Genomic DNA, 27,673 nt, shown 5'->3' with positions numbered 1-27,673 from the left:
ATATATGTATATGTATATATGTATATATATATATATGTATATATATACATACATACACACACAATGGAATCCTACATGGCAATGAGAAAGAATGAATTATGGCCATTTGTAGGAAAGTGGATGCACCTCAAGGGTGTCATGCTAAGTGAAATAAGTCAGGCAGAGAAGGACAGATACCATATGTTTGCACTCAAAGGTCTAACAGGAGAAACCTAACAGAGGACCATAGGGAGGGGAAGGGGGAAAGAGAATTGGGGAGGGAGAGGGACACAAATGATGAGAGACTATTGAATACTGAAAATGAATCGAGGGCTAAAGGCGGGGGGAAGGGGATAATGGTCATGGAGGGGGGCACTTGTGGCAAGAAGCACTGGGTGTTATATGGAAACCAGTTTGACAATAAACTATTATAAAAAAATTAAATAAACCATTATGCAATTGACATGGATGCAAACATATGGAAAAAGACTCACAGAAATTATTACTTACATATGAATCAATTAGATCCGTGCATTCAGTCTAAATGAAAGAGAACCCCATATCACAACCCATGAAGACCCAGCTGTGGTCATTTCACTTGCTCAGGTTTGTCTCCACGCACCCAGTGCAAGGACAAGAGATGGGAGGTATAGCATACAACAAGAATTTCATATTGTAAACTCACTAATATTTTAAAGTGGTTCTATTATGTGCATTCCCCAATTCTACTCCTCCCTCTACCAAGTTAAGACTCTCCACAAAAATGAAATCTGTTCTGAGACTGAGGATCTTGAGAAATCAGCCCCAGGACTGATTAGTTGAGTTAACCCAGAATGTCTAGTTCTGAGTTTTTTTCCAAATTGAGCAATTAACATTGATTAATGAAAGATGTTGAAGACTTCAACATGATAGATGATTTTTGTTCAAAAAGGGACTGATATGGGCATCTGAATGGCTCAGTCAGTTAAGCGTCTGAGGTCATGATTTCATGAGCCTGAGCATCACAGGTCATGATTTCATGGTTCATGGGTTCGACCTCCCTGTTGGGCTCTGTGCTGACAGTTTGGAGCCTTCTTGGGATTCTCACTTCCTCTCTCTCTGTCTCGCTCCCTCGAAAATAAAATAAGTAAACATTAAAAAAAAAAAAAAAGAAATGGACTGATAATCTGATACTAAATTCAAGGCTTTAGCTCCAGGATATTAAATATTTAAACCAGAAGGCATTTAATTTCATATACCTCATTTTTTTAAGATTACAAATTCTCAGATCTTCACTATGTGCTCAGTCAGTCGTACAAAGATGTATCTGTTTTACAGGGAAAAGCTGGATCAGAAGTCTGTTGAGCTGAACCATTCCTAAAGCAGACTCCTCACTTATTCCCTGTGCTGTCAGTATATCTCCCAAATTGATGTGTGAAATTCTTGAGGGAAGTCAAAGGCTTGGTTATGCCCTGTGCACATGCTGCCTGCAGAACCGGGCTCTTTGCTTCATTTCAATCGTTACCTATTCTCACTCTTGCTTCCTTTGGTTGTCAATAGTTGGGATTTCTTCTAGTCTACTTCCATTAGATTTTGAGGGGGAAAAGTGACCCAGTAACTTTCTGAACTTCTGGTCGAGTAGGAAATGGCTAAGCTTCCATCACTCCCCACTTTGTGAGCAAAGCCTTTCCTGCTGAGGGGGGTGACTCACCAGTATTAGCTATTCCCAGCTGCAGTGTTGTTATAAATAGGCTACTGGCTACGTTAAATTGGAAAGATTTTTTTAAATATTTGCCAAAAAGAGTAAACAGAAATAAGCAAAGCTTAGAAAATGTAAAATGAAAGGAAAACACCAAAGGCCTTTCTTTTCACTTAAATGGATGGCTTTGTCCTGCTGCTGGGATGGGGACACATAGCCAGCCATGCTTCTCTGCCCCAGTGTGAGTCACCCACACATGTACGCCATACTTAGGGTAGGTGACCAGGCTCTGACTGTAACCAACTGCACTGTTAACCCAGTGATTCTTGAGCTGCTTTAAAGTTACTGGGGGCTTTAAAAACATGCTAGCACCCATCCTGAGCATCTCTGGGCCTCCATTCTGAAGTTTGAAGGGGCTGGTAAGGAGGTTAGTATAAAAATTCAATGGGCCAAGAAGTTCATGTAAATAAGCAGAATTTTTTGAAGCCTGGAAATGTATATTTTCTCTCATTTTTCTGTAAACAGACAGCTGTCTTTGCTACCTTCAGTTTTAAGGGCTTTCCCCCCAGGTAGAGAATTGAGCGATTCATCACTGTGTACAATATTCTGTGCTCATCACAACAAATGCCTTATTTAATGTCCATCACTCATTCTAGCCCATCTCCCTCCCATCTCCCTTCATCAACCGTCAGTTTGTTCTCTATCATTAAGTAAGTGTCTGTTGTCTGGTTTGGCTCTCTTTCCCCCACTGTGTTCACCTGTTTTGTTTCTTAAATTCAACGTATGAGGGGCGGCTGGGTAGGTCAATCAGTTAAGCCTCTGACTTCAGTTCAGTTCATGATCTCATGGCTTATGGGTTCAAGCCCCCCATTGGGCTCTGTGCTGACAGCTCAGATCCTGGAGCCTGTCTTCAGATTCTGTATTTCCCTCTCTTTCTGGCCCTCCCCTGCTTGCTCTATCAAAAATAAAATTTTAAAAACTTTTTTAATTCAACATATGAGTGAGATCAGATGTTTGTCTTTCTCTGATTTACTTCACTTAGCATAATATACCCTAGCTCCATCCATGTCATTGCAAATGACAAGATTTCATTCTTTTTGATGGCTGAGTAATATTCCATTGTATATATGCCACATCTTTTTTATGCATTTGTCAGTCGATGGACTCTTGGGCTGAATGCGTATTTTGGCTATAATTGATAATTCTGCTATAAACACTGGGTGTATGTATCTCTTCAAATCAGTATTTTTGTATCCTTTGGGTAAATATCTAGTAGTGCAATTGCTGGATTATAGGGTAGTTCTATTTTTAACTTTTTGAGGAACCTCCATATTGTTTTACAGAGTCACCACACCAAAAGGCATTCCTTACATTTTAGGTTTTTTTTTAACATTATAAAAACCTGAATACAAAACAATTACCACTTTCTAATTCTACCTGAAGCAAAACTGTAAGGCAAGCACTCATTACCAATGCCAACTGACATCTGGCCTCAGTGATGGTAACTCAGTGAGAAACGATGAGGATTATGGTGAAGTGGAGAATACAAGGTATAAACTTTATGCCATGTTGGCCCATTCTGAAGCTAAAATCCAACTGTTTTGAAATCCTTCACGATCCCATCTCCATCTCACAATAAAGTTTAAACTCCTTCCATTTCTGGCTCCAACCTAGCTTTCCCACCTCATCTTCCACCACACCCTACTTCACACAGGGAGCTTCATCCAGATCGGAAATTTCTATCTTTCTCAAAATCTCTGTGATCTCTTCTGTGTTCACTCCTGAACTTTAAAAATCCCTATCCTCGGAAGCCATTCTTTCTCTTACCCTTTAACCTCATTATTCCAATTTCAGGTCTCGAATGATACCTATTGCCTTCAAAAAGGTTTCCCAACCCCTATGGAGCACCTGGTACTTCCCCTCATACTATTCCTGATGGCACTTCCTGCACGCGTTCGCTATTCCTAGCTTGTATTCTCCAGTGGACTGGAAACTCTGTAGACACATATTCCATCTTATTCCCCAGGTGTCAATTCTAGACTCTGGAATATAGAAATATTTGATGCATGTTTATTGACAACATACAATGCTGACTTTCTCAGTGACACAGACCATGTAAAAACGTTGCATTTATGTGTGCTAGATTCTCATTCCATAGGTTTTTGTTTATATGTTACAGACTTTAATATCTAAATTATATTTTAAAAATAATTCCTTTTATGGACAGGGAGCTTTATAGTTTTCCAAGTGCTTCCCATGCCATGCATTTCTCACAAAAACTCTGAGAGCAAATTAGGGCAGCTGCCATTATCTGCACATAATAGTTAAGGAAATTGAGACTCAAAAAGGCCATGTGACTTAATTAAGGGAATGCATACAAGCTAAGGACCCAGGTCTTGAACTCTGATCTTTTGTTTCTGAGAAAAAAAGTTTTTTTCCTCGAGGCAATGCACAGAATTTTCCCTGCTCATTATTTGTGTTTGTTTTGGAGATATGTGCATCTGTACCCATAGCAGCTCATTTCCCTTCTCAATTATGTCTGGCTTAACTGATATTAAAACGAGAGTTTGGAGAGCACATATCGAATCAGAGCTAAGCAAAGCAATCGAGACCTGTTCTATGTGGTAGCAGGAGCTGTTCTGGAATCTAAAGCTAGCCAGAGAAAATCCACAAAATAAATGGGCCACATGAATAAAATCAGGAAATAAATCTCATCTCCAGAAAAATTCTGTGTATCCAAAAACTACCTTTCCTCCATGATTCTATATATAATGCAGTTTTATAAGCACAGTCTGAAGGTATAACTTGTAAATCTACCTCAGGCTCGTCCATCCATCCAGCCAGCCAGGCCTCCAATTATTTCATTCCCTAGTTCTGGGGAAATAGATAAATGATGTAATTTCTGCCTTTGGAGAGATTATATTCTAGTGGGGGAGGTGGACTATAGATAAAATAATTACAGAAGGCAATACTTGTCATATGATCAGTAGAGAGGGTGTGTGGCCCATAACAGGGTAAAGACCTTGTTCAGTTAGAAGGCTTCTCTTCCTGGGAACAATTTAGGCTGAAACCTGACAGATGAAAGAATCTGGGTGGAAAAGATAGGAAGCATTCCAGAGAAGCAGAAGAGCGAATGAAGATGCAGAAAAATTCACCGTAGCTTTTCTTTGTACATCGCAGTGTTAAGTTTCTGCGAAGAGCAGGAAAGACGTTTCCCACTTGCAGTCTGGAAGCAGGTTATTTTGAAGCTGTGTACACGAAGAGAGACTCCAGTGATCCCTGCAGTTTACTTCCTATTTCACTTCCCTGTGTACCACCAGATTACGTTCTCTGGGAAGGTAGTCGTACTCATCCACTCTTTCAAGCACAGAAGACACAGCTGTTTGCAGTTATATAACTTTGAGCTATAAAAGACACAGGCACCCTTGCAAATAACTGGGGGCTTCCCCTATTTTTCACAAATTGAATTCAGTTTCAAAACCCAAGAGGAAACTAGCCATTGAAAAGAGCAAAAGAAAAACAAATAATTCTTCTACATTAAAATAACTCTATGCTGCATCTATTCAGTCAAACTGTCTTTTATGAGGCTCCTTTACAAGCAGTAAAACTCTTTAAGAGTCTTGACCGTCTTACCTTTAATGGCATGTCAGTAAAGGCATCCCATGAGATAGTTTTCCTCCAGAGTCACTTTCTTAGAACATGGAACATTAGAACAACTTAGAATTCACAAATATAATCTCCTCGCTGTTAAGTTTGGACAAGATTTCCTATGTTAAGCCAAAAGAAGCATATGAGTATTTCAAAGTTCATTTTCAAAGGTGTTACATGCATGGTTCACAAGACACTATAATCTGACTCATTTACTCAACTGTATTTCATTTCTAAATAATAGGAAAGTAGAAGACAACTAGAAACTACAAATCTCAGTGTTGAACTTGATTACAAAACAGTGCCATTCTAAACTTCTGCTTCCTGAAGAGATGTATTCTATTTAGTTTCATTACTTATCTACTGGAGCCATTTATAATACTTCAGTCTTGCCCGACCAGGAAGGCCATTTTGATGGCTGTATATCCAAACTTATAAGAGTCAGTGATCCATCACCTTCCTGCTGAGTTTAATCATATTCACTTTAGGAAACTCTTTGCCTTGGGACTGTTCAGTCTGCTGTGGTGCTATAATTTATTATTTGAGGGAAAGTACCCATTTATATACTTCCAGAAAATCCTCCAGGAAAAAAAAATGGATAAATATCACATTGTTTGCAAGCCTAAATCAACATTTTTGTCACTTAAGCATGTCACATCTCTGTAATATACAAGACAAAGCAAAAAAAAAAAAAAAAGAGATAGAGAAAAAAAAAGAAAAAATATAACAAAACCCTAGATATAAAACATAAATTTTAAATGTATTTAAGACATTAGAGAAAACACTCAGTTCTGGTCACTTGGTCCTTACAATAATCTTGCAAACTAGGTATTGTTTTTCCCAACTTACAGGAAGAAAACCAGGCTACAGGAGACCCAAGTGTATTGTCAAGATTACCCTAGGAGAAGAAGCCTATATGTATTTCCATTATCCTGAATAGGTTTTAGTGCAAATAGGGAAGAACACAGAGAAAAGTTTCAAAGCATACATAAAAATGATATATCAACTAGTGTAGAAATAATATTGGATAAGAGCAAGAATTCACAGAATCCCTTCACAGATACTCAGAGAATCCCATCTGCTTCTCCCTGTTCCAGTATGAGGAACTTTGACAAAATTTTGGTTCTCTGGGAAATCCCAACTATTAATAGGCCCATGGGAAAGTCCCTTGGTAAATTTTATTCCCAGGGATGGTGCTATTTTTTTCCCCACAGAAGATACTTGATCCCTGGAGACCCTGCCTCGTGGCACAGGGTCCTCATGAGGCATTTTATTTGTCTAATGCTATTCAGCATCCAGAATAACACTGTAGAAGAACAACCATGTCATTATTTCCCATGGTCTGTGGGTTGATTAGGTTCAGCTAGATGGTTCTTCTGTTCTATGTGATTGTGGCAACGGGCCATCAGCATCTGGAGACTTGTTCAGTTGGAATGTCAAGTGGACTGAGAGTTGATGCGGGGTCTTGGCTGGGGGTTCATGTGAGATGTCAAGTGGGGCAACAAGTATTCTCCACATAATTTGAGTTTTTCACATTAAGGAGACTAGGTTCTAAGGAGCATTCTGAGAAGCAGCACTTCAAAAGGAAGCTGCAAACCTTCTAACGTCTGGGCTTAGAATTCCCAATAAGCAACTTCCCCTGCGTTTTGTTGCCTAGTTTATATTTAGAAAGAAGAAAATAATCTCTACCTCTTGATGTGACCATCAGCATGTACACATAGAGGGCAACAATTACTGGAGGCCATCGATGTAGTCAAACTCCCATAAAGGTCACATCTTTGGTAGGTAGAGAAGCTATAGATATGACCCGTTTAAGAATATTTCCCCAAAGATCTTTCCATTAGGTAAATGCCATACACATTCGATTATAAAATACCTTGTTAATATTCGGTGAAAAATTGTTAGAACAGGACCAAGATTGTGGGAGACATTTTGGATGAAGTAATGTTTTGAGCCTTATATGACTAAGACGATATAAAGATTGAAAAACTTTAGTGAGGTAGTAGCCAGCTTATGTTTATATAAGTAAACTGGCATATAATCCATAGTAGTGATATTTGCCCAAGTTACTGTTTGAGCATAGAAAAAGCAGCCTATGTGCTTGTGTTTATGTGAGTTTTATTGTAAAGACAAGCTTGAGCAAATCATATAGACTGTATTTTAAGGTTCTGTTCTAAGGTTGATTCTTATAAAGCCCTATGAATCAATCTGGATCAAAGCTTTCATGGTAACCAAGTAACATATTTGTGACAGATGGTGGACCAGAAGACTGAATATGCATTAATTATGTGGGTTCCTTGCCAAACAACTTTTAAATATACAGCCAGTCGAGTGATTGAAAATGAGTCATGGATTTATAAAACACGTTATATTCATAATAAAATAAAACTAAGAAAGATCTATAGAGGCCAAAAGAGCATCTTCTGTGGGGATAAATTCTGGACAATGCAATGTAGTGTACATCCTTATAACAATTCCATACGGTTACTTAAAAGTCATGGCCAGAGGCTGCAGTGAGCACAGTGTTAGCATTCTGATAAGATGGAACAGAGCTAGAATACCAAGCAGGTGTGAGGCATGTCTGGTTTCAGAAACAGTCAGAAAAAGCGGGGGTGGGGGATAAACAAGGAAATGATTAAAATTACCCAGGGTGAATACTCTCAAGGAGATTCATTCTCAAAGCTGCTTTAAGAACAGGTTGTTTCTTGAGCAGAAAGCATAAGAAATTTCTACTTATTTAGTTCCGAATACAATTAGTATTTTTAAAGCAGCTATTTAAAAAGCTCAACAAAATACAGATTATAGCTAGAATGATTACTGTTTTGTGAAAGTTGAAGTAGGACTAGAGAGTAACAAGTGATACTGAGTGGTAAGAGCACCTGATTAGTTTTATGGCTTTCAATGTAATGCAGATGATTACACATACATATTCATTCACATATTACATACCAAGGGGAAGAGGTGGGGGGGTCAGTCATTTATATACAGAGAACTCCTATAGAAGGCTCATCTCTCTAGGGTTCCCCGGTGAGGTCCATCCACCTCCTCCAGAACATAAGACCACCAGATAATAACACTCCTGCCCACAAACTCCGTCCTCCTGGCAAAGTGCTGTGCAAGCTAGGAGCAGTCTGTCTCTGTGGCTAAAGCAGACACTCATTTGGCTACAGAGAGCCTGGGTATTATTATAATACTTCAGATTTGCTAGAGGTACTGTGTTTCTTCCCCAAGACAAGTTAGATGCTCTTAAAAATCACATGAGTCTCAAGGCAAATGAGAGATGAACCCTTCATCCAGCAATACCAGCAATTTACTACTCACTCACCTCACAGCTCTTACAAATTCCCAGTCTAGTGGGTAGCTATAAAGCCATGGTTTTATCAACTCTCTCTTTGCAGAACTGCTGGCCTGTTACACTCATAAAAAGACAGAGAAAAAGGTTTGTGAGTTTGACAAGATATAGTCTAGTCCTCTGGGCTGCTGTCATCTACACACAGCAGACAGAAGCCCAAAATCAAGGTCATCTCACTGCTGGACTTGCAGCAGTAAGACTGGCTTTATGACCACATGGTCTTTGAGTCTGCTATTTATGGGGAAGAGAAGGGAAAGGATCCAGTCTTAACAAGAGAAAAACTTTTTAAAAAACCTTTATATAAAAAAATGCCTTTCTTTCTATTTCTCCTGCTGCAGAACTTCTACAGAGAAAACTGTACCCCAAGTTCTTCTTCTACCCAAGGCACCAGGCATAGTCTGCCAATAAAGGAGGCTGGCAGTTCACTCCAGTACCTGAGTCCTCTGTGAGGGACTCCTCAGGACTGAACCCTCCTCAGGTCCCCTAGGGAGGACACCAGCCAGAGTAAAGCAGCTTTCAGAGAGCAATTAGGGGCACAGAAGAAGGCAGCAATTCCAAGGTTGAGTGCTTACTGCCTGGGATTAGCACTTGGTTCTCATTTTAACTCCAGACTGGGTGTACCAGAAATAGGCAGATCCCTCTGGCTGGGCCTCCAAACTCTGGTCAGATAACTGCTCCCAAGAAATGCCACATAGAAGATAGGACTTTTAGTGAAGAAGCCCACGTTCCAGGCATTTCATTCCCACACAAGAAAACCTGGTATCCTGAGTGACTCCACTCTTCGGAATTCCCTCTCACAAGGAAGGAAGATCAGTATTCCCTTCTGGCAGCTGAGAAGGATTGAAAGAGGGAGAGGTAACAAGACTTGTTACTCGCAGAGATCATAGTTTCAAGATCTCTAACTACAGTCTGTCTCCTCACACTCTGCAATCGAGAATAACCCCTTCCCCATTATCTACAATAACACCCTACTAATTTTCTTCAATGCATTTGCCACTATCTGATATACTCTTTAAAAAAATTATGTTAATGCTTTATTTATTTTAGAGAGAGAGTGCTAGTGAAGGAGGGGCAGAGAGAGACGGGGACACAGAATATGAAGCAGGCTCCAGGCTCTGAACTGTCAGCACAAACCTGATGCAGGGCTTGAACTCATAAACCATGAGATAATGATATGAGCCAAAGTTGAACCCTTAACCAGCTGAGCCACTTAGGTTCCCCTTTATCTGATATATCCGTATTTTCATTTATTATGTTCTTCCACTAAATGTCAATGTCAAGAGAATGGTGCCCTTATCTGTCCTTAGCACTAATTTCGCTCATTTCCTCACTCAAACAGGACTTGGGAGAAAATCAACACTTAGTAAGCATTTTTGTTTGTGTTTCCCTATCATTTTTTCTCTGCATAAACATTTATATATATTTGCAATTATCTTGTATATATAATTTTTACTTTCTTTTCTACTAAGTATTGTATGCATTGATTCATGTAGCCACACAATCTTTATACTGGTAACTTTAAATAACTATTTAGTTTTCAGAGTAATGTAAACATACTGCTATTTCTGGGTATCTTACTTCCATTTGGTATATTATTGCACCAAAATTTACAATAAACATATAATTTAGCATCTTTTGCAAATGATTTTTACATTTTTTGAGCTATTTCTTTAGACTAAATGTGGAGACTCAATAAATGGCTTTAAACATTTTTATGTTTGATTCCTAGCAACCAATTCCTTTCCAAAAGAGTGGTAGCAATTTAACAGACATGATGCAAAGAACTTCCCTACAAGGAATTCCTAAATCAGTAGCTGCGTTTTTTTCTTCACTGCTCATGTCCTCTCAATGATCTCCAACAGCGAGGGCAGAGATACATCTACTTCATTCCTCCATGGGGTAGGTGGCCCTGGAGCCCCCTCTGCCACTGAAAAAGTCACACCTCAGATAGGACCTTCATTTACTTAACTACATTTAGGCCTGCATAGTGACTGCAAGAAGATTTAGAGCTTCTGACACATAGTAGGGAAGTCATGTGGGGCCGCATTTCCACAGGCACAAAACGGCCACCAGATGACAGAACATCCTGCCTTGAGCCACCCCATATGGCTCTGTAACTCAGAGAACATTTCCAAGCCTTGCAAGAGATTTTCTAAGAGTTTCATGATAGATGTTTTTGCTTTTCTTATTCTGTAGTCTGTGACTTTCCTTAATTCTGAATGGTGTCCCAAGATGACACCTTACCAGGCTTCCAAGTCAAGAGTTAACCAAACAAAGGATGAGGGTTTCCATTTACCATGAGCAGAAGGCTTGAAGTTGTCCTGTGAAAGTAATTTACATTACCTTTCCCCTGAGGGCCATAAAGGGCTTCTTAGATATTGGTTTGTTTGTCTTTGGTGCAACAAGGGGTAGAAAAGCATTATTATCTCCATTTTTCATGTTTGTTGAAGTGAATTTAGAAAGCCAAAAAAAAAAAAAATGCCAGCTAGCTTCTATTCTTGAGTTCCAGTCCAAGATGTATTTTATTCCACTTCATTTATTAATTTTACTATAAGATCATTGGCCCTCAAAATTTCCTATTTCTAATCTTCATCACTCTTGTTTAATTGCCTTCCCTTGGAGCACAACAGTGAGTACAACAGTGGTTTCTAATACTCAGGCATTTTGAACAATGCTGAATATTGAATAAGCTACAAGCCTCTTCAATTACATATAAAATAATTCACATGGAGCTGATTTCTCAGCATAACAATTAGATATGGTTTTGTTTGAATTCCATGCACTTAACACTTTTGTCTTTTCACTGATTTTCTTTTGTCCTCTAAAAATATGTCTGATTTTCTAATTTAATGTTGATTAAAGTTTAGTCAACATAAAAATACATCTTCTCCAATCTGCTAGAAACTGAAGTCCTAACTTTTCCTCATTTTTTTCTCCTAATTGCGAATCATTTTTCAGTCCCTCCTTCAGGTCATATAGTAATCATTTAGATAGGATGCAGTACCGGACATCAGAGACTTAGAAAACCCTGAGAAGTCTTATCTTCCATCCTTAGTGGCTCTTAAAATTACAAACAGACTATCAGACGGAAGTATCTTTTTTTTAAATTTTTTTAATGTTTTATTTATTTTTGATACAGAGAGACAGAGCATGAGAGGGGGAGGGGCAGAGAGAGAAGGAGACACAGAACCAGAAGCAGGCTCCAGGCTCTGAGCTAGCTGTCAGCACAGAGCCTGACACGGGTCTCGAACCCATGAACGTGAGATCTGACCTGAGCCGAAGCCGGAGACTTAACCGACTGAGCCACGCAGGCACCCCAGATGGAAGTATCTTTAACTTCTATTCCCTTTTGTTTATTTTTCCAGGATAGGTTTCAGACATTGATATTGATAAAGGATATTAATGCTCTAAATACCAAGAAAAATATTAAAATATTGGCTTATTACTGCTTAAGCATCTTCTGCTACTTGAGCTGCATGCTGATAATAAGTTCTAATTAAATTTATTTCAGGCATATCACAGTGTGCACGTGCGTACACACACCCGCACACACAGATCTCCATTTCTATACAGCGGGCTTGAAAATCTGGCTATAGCCTCCTTACTTTCCTTACACCTTTTTAGAGCTTCATAAATTTACAGGTTAAATGATTTTCTAGTCATTAAATGACTTTCTTCTCATAAGTTGAATAGGAAAGAACTCATTGTTTCCACATGAAAAAATATCGATTTAGTTTTCAAGGAGTCTAAATTAACTCTCAACTCTCAGAAAGAGTTCACTCTTCCTTAACCATACCTTTAGTCAGGGACAAATGTACCCAAACAACATCATGCAAACAAGAGCTCAGTGGCTAGGAAAAGATCTGAGAACAATGAGTGGAATCTGGAAAGGGTGGAGAACAGCCAGACTACCTCTCCTCTTTTTTGATTTCCGTATTGCTGAGGGTGGTCTGACAGATGATAAGGATGCCATTGGTTGCCCAGAAGACAAAACAGGAGAATATTTTAAATTACTCCTTCTTTTGGTCTCATGGGAACCTAATGGCAGTGTGATTAGTAGTGAATAAGCAATACGTAAGACCAGAGAGCTAGAATATTCTATTTTTCCCAGCAGCTACACAGAATCAGTTCTAGAAAATAATGAACCCAAACCCAAATGTAGTCAAAAGACACGTTTCTAGCAAAGTATGCAGCTATTCTTTCTTACCTTCCATCTCTAGGTATTGGCATTTCATATCACCTCTACAAACACATCTGGGAAATAATTCTAGTTTTGGAATTAGTTAGGACCAGCTGTTTTGTACTTAGGCTACCATTAACTTCTCCAAAGCATTCACCAACACTGCATTCCCATGACTCACTGCCTCTCTAGACTCTCAGACCTTTGGGCAGGGGAACAATCTTTTGTCATATCCACTGTCTCATCTTCAGTTCTGAGCACTAGTAGGCAAGCCATAAATATTTTTGAATGAAAAACTGAATAAACAAATAAGTATAGAGTTGAAAGGTCAGACCAAGTCTGAAAGATTTCCATAGAACATATGGTATGCGCTGCAGTTGTTTTGCACAGAAACAGGGATAAAGATACACACAGACAGACAGACAGACAGACACATATACACACACACCTGTCATCTTCAAGCTCATTTGTAAGGTGTTTGGCAAATGTTTGAACTTTCATCAACTGTCTTATCCTCAATCAAAACAAATATTTTTTCTCAAATCTTCTATTCTTGTATTTGTGTATGTTTTAACACAGGTGCATCTAGAGGACCTTTCCAAACATAAGTTTCCAATTCTGTAACAGTTTATTCAGACATTTCGACCAGAGAGCACCTGGATGGATATTAGATAAGAGCCCTTGCTTTTCTTCTCCTTTCTCCCGCCCAATACTATAGAACTCATGTTTTGTTAATTGTAAACAGTGTCCAATCTACACCGATCCTGGATTCATATGTTTACTAAGCCTGAAAAAAAAAATACTGTTTCTACACTGCTGATTGCAAATATAAATTAAGCACCCGCTGGGCCTGTGAGTCAGTGTTTAAGGATTACTGCAGCCTTATATCATGGCATAATCCCAATTGTAAGATCAATTGTGTAGAATAAATATTCAGCATAAGCTGAAGATTTCCTCTGAAGAATTTCAAAAGTGAGGATGAAAAGTTTTGAACAAAAATAAAATTGACAAAAGTCATCTTTAGCCACCACCACTGATGTTTTAGCTTCCCTGATTATAACAGGCTGGTCCTTTTCTAAAAGAGTGGTACAAACACATTGGGTGAATAATAATGCCATCCTCTGACTCACTGCAGTCCGGGAGGAATAGTGGAAAGACAAGTGAATGTAGAGGATCTGAGGAGAAGCCCAGCTCTGCTACTTTTTGCTTGTTTTATGCCCCTCAACAACATCTAAACACCTTTGAGCCTAATTTAACTCACTCATCTGTCAGAGCCTGAGCCCTGCCTCTAGCTGGGTAACCATGAACCAATTACTTAAGCCACTAAAGACTGTTTCCTTATCCATAAAATGGGGAAAGGTACACTACTCCCCTCCGCAGTGAGGATTGAGTGAAGTAATATTTGTACACTTGGAGCACAGGCTGGATCACAATAAACACTCTGTAAATAGCCATTACTATCACTCCTATTATATATACTCTGTGAACAGCATACATTCTGTTTTTGCATTAGTTCAAAGCACACTAAAATCTGATGATTTAATTCATTTATACAGGCAATATTTGGGACCAGGGGTGGTCGTAATTCCCCCTTGCTCCTGGCTCCGTCTGCCTTCAACCTTCATGCAGTATTTTAGAACCTTGGAGCACTCTATTCGCTTTGCCCATAACAAAGTACCACAGACTGGGGGACTTATTGTCTCAGAGTTCTGGAGGCTGCTAACTCTCAGCAGAGTTGATTTCTTCTATGGCCTCTCTCCTTGGTGTGCTAATGTCTGTCTCTCAGTGCTTCTTCACATGGGCCTTCCTCTGAACATGTCTGTGTCCTAAAGTCGTCTTCTGATAAGTACTCCAGTCATAGACTAGGGTCCAACCCTAAAGACCTCATCTCAACTTAATTACCTCTTTAAAGACCTTATCTCCCAATATGGTTACCTTGTGAGGTACTGTGAGTTTATGAGCTTAAGGGACACAATTTAGCCTATAAACAACTAAATTTAGTTCAGCTATTAGTCCCTGATCTCTGTTTCATGTCAGCCCTGGTAAGCTTGGGCTCCTTCCTTGTTATTTGGCTCTTGAAGGGACTGGTATAGAAGGATAAGGTGAACACAGAGACTCTATCCTACCAAGGATCAATGATTTCTCAGAGTACATTTCAATGACCTGGAGCTAAGCATGGAGGAAAAAAAATAGAAAAATTAATTTCACTTTGCCCCCAACCAATAGAAGCTGCATTTCTGCCCCCAACCATTTAAAGTCAGCTTTCTTCAGACAAGTTTTGAAGGCTGAACAGCCAGGCTTTCACATGCCAGTTAAAAGTCTACTGGGATTTCACATTTTCCACCAGTGGCCAGAAAATGACAAATGCAGCTGACCACACATAGATGTTGAGAACATGCCCCTTCACTCTGGGTGTTTGCCTCTGAGATTCAGCAGAGTTCAGCTGAGGTTATTATCCCTAAACTATGACTTCTCTTTCTCCAATGGGGTCTTGGGCTCCTCCATGTCTTGCTACTGCCTCCTCATTCTTGCTGATCCTTTGGGGGTGAGCTGCCTGGATGCTGCTCTTTACTCCCATCAGGAAGGTGTTGGAACCCTTAGCAGGGTTTACTGTTGTATTTAACTCTTGGAAAGAGAAAAACTCATCCCTAAGCTTTACCCCAAGATGCGCACCCCAAGGGAGCTTTATTCCATCTTTTTGAGCACCTCAGTTCCTTATGACAGGAGGTCTGAGGATCACTCCTGAAGCACCTCAGCCATGTCTGCAGAAACCTGTTGACCAGTATTATGCAGGTAGGTGCATTCTTCAGATAGAATTCATCTAAATTCCCTTTTTGGGAAGGAGTGGGATACAGTGAGTGAAAAGCACATAGGCTTTGTGATTCAGAGAACTAATGAAATTCTGGTTCTCCCACTTTATTCCTTTTTTGGGATATGTCCTTGGAAAGAGTTTACTAGGTGCCCTGCAGTTGTAACCTTGAATCACTTAAATACTCTGCACTTGTTTTTTTAATCCACAAAATGAGAACATAATTACTGCTTTTCATAGTTCTACAAAAATTGAATGTCATCAGGAATGGAAAGGCCCTGGCTTATTACCATTCAATAAATGGTAATTAATATTATTATTGATCCAGTGCTATTATTTTGTGCAGATTAACGGCAAATATTAGCCAGTAGACCCATAGTACTTTGTACCTGACCTGCCGCCTTATCCGCACTGATCCTTATTCCCTCGTTGAGCAAGGTCTTCTTTTGTTCTAGAGTTCTTTAAACATTTCACAGCTGTCCATTCACCATACAAATTTTTAAAGTCAACTATGCCCCAGGTACAAAACCAAACCTAAGGGGATACAATAGTGAAAAAACACATAGTCCATGAAAGCAAGGGTCTTAGAGTGATACAGAAAACACAGACATTGAACACTGTATTTCAGATGCGGTATATGCTATGCAGGACTATGGGGACCTTTGCCATTAGGACCTGTGTAAGTGACATGGCCACTGCCAGGTGACACCTTCAGCGGTTTAATAAAATTAGCTACAAGGCACCTGGATGGCTCAGTCAGTTAAGTGTTCAACTCTTGATTTCAGTTCAGATCATGATCTCACAGTTCACAATACTGAGCCCTTTGTCAGGCTCTGTGCTGACAGTTTAGAGCCTGCTTGAGATTCATTCTCTCTCTCTCTCTCTCTCTCTCTCTCTCCCCACCTGCCCCTCCCCTGCTCACTCTCTCTCTCTCTCTCAAAATAAATAAACATAAAAAAAGAATATATGTAAAATGAGTCAAGAAAACACCTACAGCGTCCAAACTACATACAAACCCTGTATGGGGTAAAGGCTAGCTAGGTTATATCAGCTTCCCTGCAGTAATTCAGCTTGCTGGATATTCCCACGGCTTGCGTACATTCTGTCCAAAGTGACAGTGATAGGAAAGGCATGTCCTGTCACTCCTGGGAATATATGTGTTGCTGTTTCATGAGACTTGGCTTTGACAAAAGATAAAGACCCGACATGGCCTTTGTTATGAGAACATTCTTTCTGGGTCTATTCCTGGCATTATAATTTCATTTCTGCAAAAGCTTCCTAAAGCATATCATTTTAACCCAGTCAGAGTGGAGGTAGTTGATTGGAAAACTGGCCATGGTTTCCAAGATGAGCAATCAAAACAAATGAAGATGAACTCAGACTTCCGCTCCGCTCCTCCCCATGAACTTATACATCTAAATTACAGGTCGGATTTGTTTGCTTCATTGGGATTTTTGGCTTTGCGTTTGCCTCTCTTTCTCTTTCTTTCTGTTGTTGCTTTAGTATAATTAGAAAAAACTGAGAAGTCAGATTCTTTGTCCTCAAAATGGGGTTGCAGAGACAAAGCGAATGGCTCCGTCATGCCCTGAATTCATTGCAAATGAAAACACATTGCAAATTTTCACTGACCAGAGTGGAGCAGTGGGCATGCACTCTGGGGACAGTTTCCTGCAGTCATGCAGGTAGGGACCCAAATCTCTCCAAAGAGAAACAGGAAACAGCCAGCACTATTAAACAGCTGTCTGCTTATTAAAGGTGATAAGCAAGCCGGAATGTAAACCACTTAAGCCAACTGAAAGCAAAAATGGATAAAGCACCTTACACACTCTGACTGCTGGTCTGGTTTAAGGTCCTGCTGGACATGTAAGGCAAGAGATCTGAGAGGCACCAAAGTGGGTTATTTTTTGCACACTCTGAGTTCCAGGTGATAACAGATACAGTGGATCTCCTTGACAACCAAGATAGGAAGGTGTTCACAGAATAGCTAAAAACCTGTTTGGTAAAACAAAACCATAATGAACATTAAAAAAATTCCCTTTCATTGTAAAATTAATATATTTGAAAATGCCTTCTAAGTATATTGAAGAAAAAATTAAATATATTGATGAATACTTTAGAATACAGATATGTAAGAAGAAAATATATATGTATATATAAACTCCTGCACACTTACAGGCATCTCTCCACGTCTTATTTTAATGATCAAATAATGTTCCTTTGTATGGAAATAACATGATTTAATTAGCCAACCTTGTATCGACAGACATTCAATTATCATTTCTCTCCATTAAAATTAAGGCCGCAGTAACTACTGCATCAGTGAATGGCCTTTAGCTATACACAGCACAGTTTTGATGATTTCTTATGATACTTTTCTAAAAATGGAATTGCTGGGTCAGAAATGTACACATTTGAATAGTTCCTGGATAATTACCAGCAAATTTCCCTGCAGAGGGGTATTTGTTTCCCCCTCAGCAGCAGTCTATGAGAATCCACATTTCCTGGGGACATGTTCTAAATAAAAACAGAGTGATTTCCATTTTATTTCCTATTTCTTATGCACAAACATAACAAAACAACTCTTGCTCACACACCTACCCCCTGCCAGTTCTCCTATCCCATCCCCTGCTCAGAATGCAGCTTGAAATTCTTCCCACCTAATTCTCGGTGTGTGGTCTAATGGAGCTGGCCCTTTTCTGGGCAGACACTTTATTCTTTATCAGAGAGGAATTCAATGCTTCATCTGACCCTGACTTGACAGCTCAGAGGTTTGGCAATAAACTCTCTTTATCTTGCTTATCAGATCTGAAGGTCAGAGGTAAGCCTGCAAATCCAAGTGCTATTTCTGACACTGAAAGCCAAACATTCCCTGTTCATCAGAAACATCACAAACACTCTTTGTTTTCTTTTACTAAATGCACTTCTGGGAGCCCTTGATTTATTATATTCTTCTTTCGGCCCTGTGTAATGACCTGCTACTATGTGATAAGGAAAAGATTGATTTTGCTTTCCTCTTGTAAAAGAAAACATAACTTCCCTATTTGAAAAAGCACCCGTGCTAAGAGATGTGAACTGTGGTACCTCCCAGCCCCAGTCCTCTTTGACCTTGGCACCAATCGGCAGAAGTGCTTCTGATGTCATGGTCTTCTGTCCTCCACTACCACAGCAAACATGTAAGTGTAGGTGACACAGAACTAGGCCTGTGTGGTCCAACCCAGTAACCACTAGCCACATGTGACTAGTGAGTTGAGTTAATTGAGCTCACATTAATTATTAAATAAACTGAAAACCAGTTCCTCAGCTGTATAATCTACATTTCAAGTGATCAATAGGTCAATGTGGTTAGTGGCCTCTGGTTTGAACAATGCAGATTGTAAACCGTTTCTGCATCAACAGAGAAAATACTATCAAACATGTTTTATCTAGAGATTCATTTTTGATAATTGTCAGTAAAGGGCTGAGTGTAAATTTAGAAACAGAATTTGTCATTTACTTCTTTAGTCAGGTTCAGATCATTCTTTACCTGTATTTCACTCCTTTCCCTAAGTTCAAGTGTTTTTTCTTTCAAAGCCCCCTATTCTCTTTAATTCCAAAGTTAAATCTCTGGTTCATGCACTTCTTAGGAAGGAATATTTACTAATCACTGACAGTGAAGAAATTTGATTATAGCAACAAATAGGATTAAAATGCAGGAGATAAATTCACTGTGTCAGCAGCCTATTCATCTCAGATCCATGTTTCTAACTTTGGTCACTATCTCTCTTACTTTCTGCATCCTTACCATGAGCCACCAACATTAGAAGAAGCCTCTGGGTAAGGCCACCTAATGGTCCAGTTATTTATCCAGTACAAATTTATTAAGCACTTGTTATGTGTCTAGCACTGCCCCACCCCAGAGGATACAGCAGGGCTTCCAACAGAGTATCTGCAACTGGGAAACCGTGTATTTTAGCAAACTAATAAGCAACATGATCTATGCTTTGATAGTTTTCTTAAACAGAGCAAGTCTCCCTTAAACTTCTCATGTATAATTTGTTTTCACTTTAGACTCCAAACTCGTCTCCATTTCATACTCACTCAGCTTGGGTAATCTTGCATCTCTCATTCATAAAAATCATTTTGTTCTCATTTAATACTTGCTGCAACATGCTACCTTCAACAGAGCACTTAACTAGGTTAACATGATCAGAATGATTACTCTCAGACAACAAGGATGAATTTGTTCTTGCTATAAGATCTACATTAAATGAAAAAGAAGTTTGTTTCAAGCCAAATTCATAATGACCAGAATAGCTTTGACTATATCCTGTGTACCACAGAGATATGATGTATATGCACCAGTGTTTCAAAGGCAAGCTTCTGACAAAAACCTGGAACAAATTTTATTCTCTGTCCAAATATAGAAAACATTGCTTACTCAATAGACATTAATTAACTAGAGTAGATGGAAACATGATGTCATGGGAAAGTGGATTTCATACGGTGTTTTTAGTACGTACTGAAAGAAAATTCTTATGACCATTTATCCCTCTCTGTGGATGGGAGTTTATTTCATATGCGACTGTGATTCAGGATTAGCCAGCTGACAGGGTCAAAAAGAAGGGTTTTTTTGCTAGTTCTTCTCCATACCAACAGACATTCAGTGTGAAGGGACAAACATGTGTGGAAATCTGTTCAGAATAATAATGCTAAATAATTCTCAAGACATTAAAGAGAAAGTCTCAAGTGTTGCTGAAATATTTAATAATGCAAAAGCTTTCCAGATTATTTGAAACATTCTGATTAATTAAAATTGATGACTAGCTGCCAGTTTCCCGACAAGAAATAATATGATTCTTTGTTGGATGACAGAAGAGAAAAACGTTAAGCCAAATACAGTCTCTGTTGTTAACGTGTTGAAAGGCAAGGTTTACATCTGCACACACATACATACATTTATACTTTCTGATTAAATTTCTTATTTAATATTGTATCACAATATTAATATTCAAGCCATTGCAGACAGAGCCTGGGGAGAAAGCTCTTTCCCAGAACTACATATACTGGAAAAATATTTTTTGTGAGAATCTTTATTTGTTTAGCGATTTGAGATGAACTTTTGCTGCTGATACACGTAGTCAAAAGGAAGTCACTGATGAAGATATCTGTGTTACTATTTATTCATGCAGTAATTCAATATTTTCATTCTGCTGATGATTTTTAACCTGTGCATTACCTTTTTATTCAGCAAACATTTATTTTGTACCTACTTTTCATCTAGGCAATAAAAACTATGCCTTTTGAAGAAATAGAAATAGCACTCACACTATTCATAGTAAAAAAAAATACTGAAATTTTTTCATCTGCAAATGAAAAATATTTCATTTTTTTGCTCTCGGGGTATCAAGTTGGGTCATTTTCAATGGTTTCTACTGTCTCGAGTTTATCAAATGCAGCAGGTGGGTACCTCGTCTATAGGCAAAGAATAATTCACTCTCAATGAATAGAAACAATTGGCATAAACACTATAGCTAATTATTTTTCTAGATATCTTGCAATTGTTATTTTTTTTTCCAATTTTTGAGTTTTACAAATGTTTGCCCATGTCATTAAATATAGCAGCTTAGGACCAGAAAGACACTGAGAAGTTGCTTGAGAACACGTTCCTAACTTCTAAGGATGTAGTAGAAATCTCGCATTACTCAGATGGCCTCTCTCATTTTCTTCTCATCCTTTTAATTTTGTCCATCCTTATAAATGACTCATATTGATTCCAAGGAAACTTGTTCCTGACCTGCTCTTGATGGAGTGAAATGGTTTCGGGGGTATAAAAAAGCTGGAGTTGCTCTTTGCCCCATAGCATGAAACCCTTTATTCATCTTTCCTTCAAACGCAATGTGTAGATTTTAGAGTAAATACAGCTGTGTGCGTTTGTCAAAGATTTTTCATAAAATATGGTTCATCCCTAATCTAACTGAATAAAATATTAATGTACATCAGAATGATGGGACTTTAAACACACACACACACACACACACACACACACACACACACACACAAATGTTTCTAAAAAAAAAAAACCTGGCAAACAAATCTATCATAAATGCTACTTATATTCATGGCTACAAAACTTACATTGAAAGCAAGGGGCTACTGAAGTATGCAAGAATATACAGTGATCATAACTGTGGTATTCACTAGTGAGTCCTGCTGAGCCTGGTCCTCCACACACAATGACTCCAAAGACCCACACCCACGCATGAATAATCATTAACTGAGGAACAACTTTATGATACTTAGGAATATAATTCCTGTTCTCAAATAGCACAACATTCCTTCTCCTTTCTCACTGATTGCTTTCTTCACATGGGGATAAAGCAATATGAAAATTGAAGCATGGGCTTTAAAACAATTAACATTGGCATTTGAATCACTTTAAGAACTGATTTCATGCACGCTCTCTTTATCCCTAGTGCGACTCAGGGAGGTAACTGATACTGTAGGGGCAATGGGAAGACTGCCTCAAGATGGGTTCGTTTGAGCTGAGAGCAAGCCAAAGAAGCAATGTGGGCTCAAGAGAAATTTCTGCCCCTCCGTTAATTTCATAGAAGAATCTCAACCACGGCTCTTACCCAGACAAGAGCTATTAGCAGAGATAAAGTTTATCTGAGTGACCCTTCTGTAGGGCAAACGTCTAATTACCAAACACCTACTCTTTTTATTGCCTCATGAATTACTTTTCTCTCAAGTTCCCGATCCATCCCCTTCTCCTGAGTTCAGGACGACATTTGTACCTCATTTTGCCTGTCTTTGGAATTTCCATGTCTGTGTGGAATACCCATTATGCAAAGTTAAATTTTATTTTATTTTGTTAATTGGTCTCCTGTAAATTTGATTCTTAGTTCAGCTAGAAGGACCTTAAAGAGGACAGGGTGTACTTGCTCACTTGACAATATTAAGAATTCTGTTTCTCTGAGAAACAGGAAAAACTGGGGCTTATGGAGAGGAGTTTAAGACCTTGGCTGTGACAAAATCAGTTTCAATACATGTCCTTAGGCTCTTAGCAACTATTTGGTTAGGTACACTCTTTTGTCAAGAGAATTTTGTATGAAAAAAAGCATCAAAGATCCATCATTTGTTTGAGTGAAATCTTAATCATAAATAATCCTGACCATGATCACCACCTCAAGAAGTTTTCTAACTTCTTCTAACATATGTTCCTCTAACATAGTAAGATACAGGTGGGCATATGAAGTTTCCTTGGGTGCCAGCCTGCTGCTATATTAGCCATAAAATACAGTGAATCCTGGCACTGTTGTCTGGCTTACAGAAAGTGAGAAAACCTGCCTGGGACACTTCCACACCTCTCCTCTTGTTCTATCGACAAGACCACAGGATGTGGGTGAGTGTCCGCATCTCAACACCTAGCCTCCTCTGAGAGCTTATGGTTGAAACAAGAGAAGGTATGGAAGAACGCCACTGATTGCATGTGTGAACACCTTAACATTCCACAAACACAGTCATGCTAAGTTCAAGGTCACTGCTTTGGGGGAAAAAGGCCAGGTTGATGAAGTATCCTTGCTCAACTGCTCAATTAATAGGGCTCTAAAAGTTCAGTGAAATGTGTAATGAAGTCCAACATCTATTGCCAAAATTATAAAATAAAACGTAATTTCCTAGAAACTGGTAAGGTCTTAGGTAGTTATAATTCAAAAAAAAAATTAAAATAACACAGTGCTTCCTTTTAATTTATAAACTATCCCTAAGATTTTCCTTGGAGTCAAAGCAATCTATATTTAAATTCAACTTTCACCACTTATATAGATGTGTGATGTTGTAAGATATATATGTCACTGTAAAATGGAGATAATAATACTTATCTAGCAGAATTGTGAAAAAGATTTAATGAAATAATGTTTGTCAATGGTTCCCCATAAGGTATGATTTTGCTCTGCAATGGACATTTGGCAAAACAGTAAAATACATTCAATGATTTGTTGAACATCTACTATAAACACTACAGCATAAGGAAAATACAAAGAATTATAACTCCTTGATATGATAATTACCTTGAAAAATACTTAATAGATAAAGACTTTAGCATTAGTGCATAGGAAAAATGAATGATTAAGAAACAAGAAGTGGCAGTCAACTTCCAAAATAGCAGTGACCTCAGGGAACTCCTCACCTTCTAGAACAATGAAAATATTGGCAAAACAATGGAAACAAAATGTTTCAAAATGGGGGCAATTGATCAAAGGTACAAAGTGAGAATCATCCATCTCCCCCCTCCCCCCCCACAAAAAAAACCCCTAAGACAGTATATTCTGTAACATTTTACTTTGGCGCTAACCCCATCTCCCTTCCCTTCCTAGCTTGGAACTCAGTAGCCAAAAGCCAGCAGAAGTGCAGACAACAGTGAGACAACACTTGCTTTTTGAGCTTTGTAAAAAGTACCTTCAAGCAAAATCAAACTTTTGTCCAAACTTTTAGATCCTTGGAAAATGGGTATTCTAGCATGTGATGGTTATTTGATGTGACATAGAGCTTAGCTCAGCAGGGGAGCAAGGAGGAAGTAGGTAACCTTTAAAAGCTCCCACATATCCCTAGGGATCTAAAAGGCTGAGCTTCTACAAGTGTACATACCCAGGAAAGACCCAAAAAAGAAAAATTCCTTAGTCACTAGTCTTTTCTTGACCTTGAGGCCATGATCAAGCACGAAGTGAAAATTAAAAGTGTTATATAAACCAATATCATTGGCAAAAAGTAAAGGACATACAGGAAGGGAATTTAAGGAAATTACCAATAATTGACCACAAAATTACATTGATCAGGGAGTCACCCCCAGGAAGCCAGGCTTAAAAATAAAGACAAAAACACTTACTAAAAGTCTAGTAGAGAAATGAGTAGCCACATACAGGAGGGAAGACAGAAGCTACATACTTAGTCTTGGAAAGTAACTAAACAAATAAGCAGCAACAGAAAAAAACACAAACAACATAAAAACAACAATAAATCTTGGTGGGGAAGGAATAGTATGATTACAGTATATTAATGTCCAGTTTCCCACATACAAAAAAAGAGGAAATGGGCAAACCAATGTCCAGTATGCCGCATACACAGAGGAAAGAGTGGCCAACAAAAAATTTTCCTGAGAAAGTCTTAAGTATGGATTTAATACACAAAGACTTAAAATCAGCTATTATAAATACGGTCAAAGAACTAAAGGAAAGCATATCTAAAAAAAGTAAAGGAAATTATGGCCACGATGTCTCATTAAATGGAGAACATGAATAGAGTCACAGAAATTATTATAAAGAACAAGAAGAAATTATGAGACTCGAGAAAGAGAAGAGAAAGAGAAAATAGCAAAACAGCAACACACAAAAACTGAAAGCTCACATATATTTGAAGGAAATAATGACCCCAAACTTTCCAATTTTGTGAAAAATATTAATGTACATGTTGGAAAATCTCAATGAAATCTAGATACAATTCAAAGAGATAAAAGAATATAATGTATCATAGTCAAATTGACAAAATTTAAAGTTCCAAGAGAAACATCTTGAAAACAGCAATAGGAAATAAAACATACAAAAAAAAGAAAAGAAAACATATATGAAATACAAGGGATCCTCAATAAAACAAACAGCTCCCTTTCTCATCAGAAACCATGGAAGCCTAAGAACAGTGCAATGACATTTTCAAGTGTTGAAAGAAATACTGTTACCCAAAAATTCTCTATTGTTAAGAGTTTATAAAAAAAAAATAAGACATCACTACTGGATAAACAAAAACTTAGAGAATTGACTGCTAACATACCTGTCCTACAGGAAATGCAGAAAGAAGACTTTTAGGAATGATATAAAATGACACTAGTCAGTAACTTAAATTCTTATAAAGATATAAGAGCACTAATTGAGTTAACTATATAGGTATTAAAAAAGACAATATAAATGTACTTTTGTTTGAAACTGTTCTGTTTTAAAAAATAATTTCATTTAAAAACTACAATTTATATTGAAATGTTTCTGAGATAATTAGTATGATCTGATAATATTAGCACAAAGGAGTGTGGGAAGCTGCAAAGATTCAGCTGCTCGGTGTTTACTAGCAGGAAATGTCACTCCCTGAGGGGAGTTACCTGAATTATAAAAATAGGCAGGGGAGGCCACTCCCTGTCAGGAGAAGCCAGAAGAACAAAGATCAATCGCCTACAGGCAGGGTGGTATAGGCCCTTCAGGTGCTGTGCTAAAAACTTTAGTTTGGTTCCTTCTTTACCCTAGCTTTGATCACTTGACCCTGTTTCCTGGCAACCAACCCTGTCAGCTTCCCGCCCTAAACCCTATATAGGTGTGGGTATTTTCTCAATAAAGGGGCTTGATCAGAAACGCTTGTCTTGCTTCCACTCTGTGTGCTCCCTGGCCCCCAATTCTCTCTCCCTCTCTCAGGAACCTGCAAGGATCAACTGCCCTGCTGGCTGGGGTGGACATAACAAAGGAGGAGTGAGGGAATGGAATTATATTATAGCAAAGATTTTGGATTCTTAGTGAAATTAAGTTAGTAATGTTTTAAAGCATATTTTAATTTTAAGTTTAATTTAGATTTTAATTAAGATGCTAATGATAACTCCTTGTCCATTAAGGAAATTACCCAAAAAAACATATTAAAAGTAACAAAAAAGGAATTAAAAAGATACACTGGATAATATGTACTTAATGTTTGGAAGACATGAATTCAGGTTCGGGGGGGGGGGGGGAAAGACATACAAGAACACAAATAGCAAACTGCAGATATTTCCCTACTTTACCGGTAATCACATTAAATGTAAATAGATTAAATTCTCCAAAGAAAAGGCAGAGACTAGAAGATTATACTTTAAAATATGCTCCAGCTTTACATTGCCTACCACACACTTTAGACTCAAAGACAGAAATCAGTTAAAAGTAAAAGAGGGGCACCTGGGTGGCTCAGTTGGTTGAGTGTCCAACTTCAGCTCAGGTCACGATCTCACAGTTTGTGGGTTTGAGCCCTGCATTGGGCTCTGTGCTGAGAGCTCAGAGCCTGGAACCTGCTTCTGATTTTGTGTGTTCCTCTCTCTCTGCCCCTTCCCTGCTCATGATCCGTCTCTCTGTCTTTCAAAAATAAATAAATGTTAAAAAAAGAAAAAGTAAAAGAGTAGATGGAGATGTACTATGTAAGAAGTAACTAAAAGATAGTTGGGGGAGAAAGAGTAGTGTTAGACAATACATTTTAAGATCAAACCTGTTGCTTACAGACAAAGGACATTTTATAATGATGAGGGTCAATTCACCAGACAGATATTACGATTCCAAACAAATATGTACCTAAGAGCAGTGCACCAAAATGCATGAGGCAAAACCTGAAAGAATTAAAGGGAAAAACAGATAATTTAATAATAATCAGAGACTTCAATATTCTACTTTCAATAGTGAACTGAAAAATGAAGGTAACTATGGACAAAAAAAAAAATAGGACATTTAAAGTATAGCATAAACCAAGTAGATCGAACAAGACATAAAACACACATCTCAACTGAAGAATATACATTTTTCTCAATAGTATATGAGACAGTCTCCAAGATAGACTATCTACTAGAAAATAAAACAAGACATAATAAAACTTAAATAATACTAAATATTTTCTCTAAACACAATAAAATTAAATTAGAAATCAACAACAAAAGAAAACTTGGACAATTCACAAACATGTGGAAAATAAACAATAAACTCTTAAATAACCAAAAGGTCAAAGAAAAAAATCATAAGGGAAGACAGAAAATACTTGGAGACAAATTAAAAACAAAAAATAAACATAACAAAACTTATGAGAAGCAGCTAAGCAGTTCTTGAAGAAAACTTTGTAATTGTAAATGCCTGCATTAAAAAACACAAAATATTTCAAGTCAGTAATCTTACCTCTTACCTGGAATATTAGAAAACCAAAATTAAACTTAAACAGCCAGAAAGAAGGAAATAATAATAATTAGATTGAAAGAAAACAATCAATAAAAAAAACAGAGTAAAC

The sequence above is a fragment of the Suricata suricatta genome, chromosome 11 (genome assembly GCF_006229205.1).
Source record: "Suricata suricatta isolate VVHF042 chromosome 11, meerkat_22Aug2017_6uvM2_HiC, whole genome shotgun sequence".
Classification (NCBI taxonomy): domain Eukaryota; kingdom Metazoa; phylum Chordata; class Mammalia; order Carnivora; family Herpestidae; genus Suricata; species Suricata suricatta.
Note: the sequence above shows the minus strand (reverse complement) of the source record.